Here is a 4,918-nt window from a genome sequence, read left to right on the forward strand (position 1 = left end):
TTTAAGCACATAACACCGCATTTCAAAATCTAGAAATAATGCTTAAAGCTCCAGACTAAATGTGATTGCTATAAGAAAGAACTCACAGTCTAGGCTCCAATTGTCTTATAAATATTTTCTAAAGGAGACCATACAATATATATATATATTTTGTTTCTGTCTTGTTTTGCCCAGTATAATGTCCCCAAGATTTCATTCACCTCATTGCATGCGCCATGATTTTGTTCCTTTCTGTAGACACACCATATTCTGTCACATGTATACACCACAGTTCACTCTTCTGCTTCTCTGTTAATGAACACTTCAGCCACCTCCATCCATTGGGCATCATGGATAATGTCTAAAATGTACAATCCATGTCTCACATTACCTCACTTAGTTGTACAATCATCAACACTCTCAATTTTAGACAATTTTCATTGCTCCAAAGAAAAAAATAACAGATGGACACACCTCACTAAATAGAAAATCTAAACCTCCCTTAACTCTTGTTCCTTCCCACCCACCAATTATTTACCCCTGGTATTGCTGTGATACTGTTGATGTCTTCCTATTAACTATAGACCGTAGCAAGCAATAGTAGTTTCCCCCCATACCCCTCTATTATTGACTTCCTGTACAAGAGTCATATCTTTGAAGTAGGTCATGCAATAACTTATTTATATTTGTGTGTTAATTGGTGGGATACAGCCCATTACAGCCCTTTTAATCATATTCTCCTTCAATATGTCAGTATTACTTATAATCCCACTAATGTACTGCCATCACTTCTATTCGTTTCCTTACCTTTAAGTTCAACCTCACTATGTAACCGTTCACCCATCTCTAGCATTTGTGTATCTCTAGGTCTACTGTTTTCCACATTATAAGTCTCTGAGTTACCTTGGCCAGGGTCATAATAAAAAAATCATACAGTATCTATCATTTTATGGCTGGCGTATTTCACTCAGAATTATATCCTCACGGTTCATCCATATTGTCATATGCTTCAGAACTTCATTTAATCTTACTGCTGCATAATATTTCATCGAATGTATATATCACATTTTGTTTATCCACTTGTCTATTGATGTACATTTGGGTTGTTACCATATTTCGGCAATTGTGAATAATGCTGCTATGAATATCAGTGGGCAAATGCCTGTTCGTGTCACTGCTTTCAGCTTTTCTGTGTATATACCAAGTAGTGGCATTGTCAGGTTGTAGGGCAACTCAATATTTAGTTTTCTGAGGAAATACCAAATTGTCTTCCATAGCAGCTGTACCATTCTATATTCCCACCAGCAATTAAAAAGCCTTCCAATTTCTCCACATCCTCTCCAACATTTGTAATTTCCTGTTTTATTTAATAGCAGCCATTCTTACAGGTGTTAGTTGATATCTCATTTAGTCTTGATTTGCATAAAAATATAGAACACTTCCCAAACTTGCATATCATCCTAGCACAGGGCCATGCTAATCTTCTCTGCATCATTCCAGTTTTAGAATGCGTGCTGCCAAAGCAAGTGCTATTGGTAGACTTTTTTTTTTTTAATTGGTAGACTTAAAAATCTTTAAAATAAAACATTTCAAATATATTTCCTTTTTTTTATGAGGTTCTACACTGAAAGAATGAATTTATGAAAAGATTAGAGACTTCCTTATTTCTATCCTTATAATTCTTTTTAAATCTTACCTTTGTCATTGTACTATCAGGTCTGCAACCAACTGACATTGGTTTTATGACCTATGTAGTAAGAGCCATAATGTTAGGAAAAGCCAAGTAGAGGTCCCTGAAACTGCTTCCACTTTGAGAAGAGAAATAGAAAATAGCCTAGCTGAACGGCATAAATAAGACCTAAAGGATGCTGGGATGACAGTGCCAAACATATCCCAGTTTAATTCTCTAGTGCGGCCCTTCTAAAAACCAGTTGGATAATGGCATATGACAATGGATTACTATAAACTTAAGGAAATGGTATTCCCAATCACAGCTACTGTTCCATTATATATGGTATCATTATTAGAATAAATTAACATATACCCTCTGGATCTTTGTGTTAGGCTATTGAACTGCCATATGCATCAAATACATTCTTAAATAGAGGTACATTAATTTTCTTGCTCTTTGTTATAGTCTGAAAGAAATTTTGGTGTCTTCAATGTATTCATGAAATCAGGTTGATTGCCCTTGTGGGGAGGGTATGGTAAATCTCTGTATGCCCTGATAAACTACATCTACGAAAGGGGTTGTGAAATAAGCCCAACAAAGATTCAGAGGTCTGCCACATATGTAATACTCTTAGGGGTCCAGTTGTCTGGAACATGCCAAGACACACCCTTCAAGATAAAGAACAAATGATTTCACCTACCTACCCCTAAGGAGGAGGTAAAGTATTTTCTAGGTCTCTGTAGTTTTGAGACAGCACATTCTGCTCTTGAATATTCTGCTTTGATAAGTATTTGGTGACTTTAAGATTGACAGATTTGAATGGGGCCTAAAGTAAAAGGGGGCCTTGCTGTAGGTTCAAGCTGTGCTTTAAGTGACCCTTCTTCTGGGGATGTTCTCTAGTGGGAATTGATTTGAAATGCAATGATCCACAGAGTTTGTGCCTGCATCCATAAGTCCATGCCCATGTCTTTTTTTTTTTAATGTTAGGTTGCTAACAGGATCAAACGCTCTGCACCATATACTCTATGGGTCTGCATCATAGACCCATGGACAGAGTTAGCAGAGGTTGCAGAGATAGAGGTTATGTATGGGTCCAACGTCATGGATTGCTTCTCACTAAGGTTAATTTATCTACTGCTACTAAATACTCAACCTTTCACAACAGAGACAAATGCTGTCTCCTTGGTGTCTTAGTATGGTACTGTTTTAGTTTCTTAAAGCTGCTGGAATGCACTATACCAGGATTAAAGAACGTGACTTTTCTGGAGTACACAAAAGTTTCAAACTGGCACAGGTACCTTGAAGAGAAAAAAAAATTGATGGCATTGATTTCACTGCAACTCTTTGATCCTAGAGGGAGGAGCCAGCATTTTATCTGCACTGGAATTGATACGTTTTCCAATTTCTGTTCTCTACCTATAGTGCCTGTGGCAGAGTTTCTGTTTTGTTGTCATAATCCCTATAATATCTCCTCAAACCAACTGACCTACTTTATTTTGGAGGAGTTACAGGTTTAGTTATAGGTATATCTGCATCACTTAGAAGATGCCACCTGATAGATTATTAGAATGGCCTCTTAAATATATAGATAAAGGTGTCAGCTTGGAGAAAACATTCTAGTTGGTTAGGGTGCTGTTCTATAAAGATGCAATATATACTTTGAACTAACCACATTATATAGGACTGTGTCCCCAATAGATAGTACATATGGATCTGGAAACATAAGTAGGAATGATTCCCTTTCCATTACTCCCAGGTAGTGGTCCCCTTGGAGATTTTGTGCTTCTTATCCCTGCAAATTTAAACTCTGTTAGACTTGAGACCCTTACTTCAAGGAGTAAGGGAGCACTTATATCAGAATGTATGGTAAGAATTCCAAAAACCTAAAGTTATTACTGCTACTTGGTCATTTTTACATTCCCCATGACAGTGGACCAACAGGTAAAGAAAAAGTATTACTATGCTGGCATGGTCACATGATTACTGGATCTGAATTATCATGTGGAATTAGGATTGCTGCTATGTATTTGAGCAGGGAGGTGTATAGCTGCAATTCATGGGACTCACTGCAACACCATGTGGTGCTTTCATGCCTGGTGATAATTGTAAATGGTTGTAATGAGCTAGACCAACAGTGGGTAGAGAATTTTGACTCTAATTGTTCATCAGAGAACCCAAATCTAGGACACAAATCTATGATTTATTATAGAGCTGCTCAATAACAAAAATATTATATAATAAGAATGAAGACCATCAGTGTTAGATAAATGTGTATAAACAATTGGTAATAAAGTACATATGCTTGTGAGTTGGTCAAACTCAGCTGCTTGAAATGCTTAGGGAAGATGTAATTTACTACTGGGAAGATAAGAGAAACAACTCCCTGAATTGGGGGACCCCCAGCATAACAGAATTCTGATTCACTTCAGTTTGTTTCCTTTGCTGTTAAGTAAATACACTTCACAAAGATCTTTGGAACTGTAACATATTCTGAACAGGCAACTGTAGCAGCCACAGCCTAAATACAGATATGGTAACTAGAGTCTGAGAACCACCAGGATGAAGATCTGAGACTATGCCACTGGACAGTCAACACTTACCAGCAGAACTTCTAGACAGGTATAAGGGGAATATAAAATGACTGGTAGAGGAAGGAGATCTGTCAATTATGATCTTGAACTCAGTGGCAGCAGTGGGGGCTATAGTCTGTCCCATTGACCCACCTATTATCTTTCTTTTTCTTTGAGAAATTGTGATTGGCCACGATTTTAAAGAAGCAACAACAGGGTGGTGTGAACTTAATGTAGGCGTTAAGTGGTAATGAGTGGTATAAGGGTGAACTGTTGCCCCATCCTCAATCTTATCACTACCATGTGAGATCCCTGTATACTGCCTGCTGCTAGCATCTGTATCTCTATCTGAGGGCTAACTCTGGCAGTCAGTGTCCCAGTGAGTCCTGTGAGTTCCAGAGATAAATGTATAACAGGCCAGAGGTCCAAGGAACTAATATTCCTGGGGAGCAGCCTTCAATCTCAACTGTTGGAAGTTGATGTAAAAAAAAAAAAAAACCCAGCTCCTTCACCTCTTGGGTGGGATAACTTAAGAGATGTGCCTTGGTTTTCAGAATCCCTCAGCCATAGCAAGCACTAATTACTCAGAATGGTAACTGACTTTATTGCCTGCCTTCCCATTTTTGTCTGATTCTCTACTCTCTACTGGTGTTTCCTGAGACTCACCCTCCCAAAGAATCTACTTACATTTTGAATC

The 4,918-nt window shown here is 37.9% G+C and overlaps 1 non-coding gene across 1 annotated transcript; it reads right to left on the reverse strand.

The window, feature by feature from the left end:
• Positions 1-1,403: 1,403 nt before the first annotated feature.
• On the reverse strand, positions 1,404-1,505 carry LOC143675274 (U6 spliceosomal RNA). The gene has a single exon (XR_013171512.1). It is a non-coding gene; the product is annotated as a U6 spliceosomal RNA (small nuclear RNA).
• Positions 1,506-4,918: the final 3,413 nt, after the last annotated feature.

Source organism: Tamandua tetradactyla, chromosome 2 (genome assembly GCF_023851605.1).
Source record: "Tamandua tetradactyla isolate mTamTet1 chromosome 2, mTamTet1.pri, whole genome shotgun sequence".
NCBI classification, from domain to species: Eukaryota; Metazoa; Chordata; class Mammalia; order Pilosa; family Myrmecophagidae; genus Tamandua; species Tamandua tetradactyla.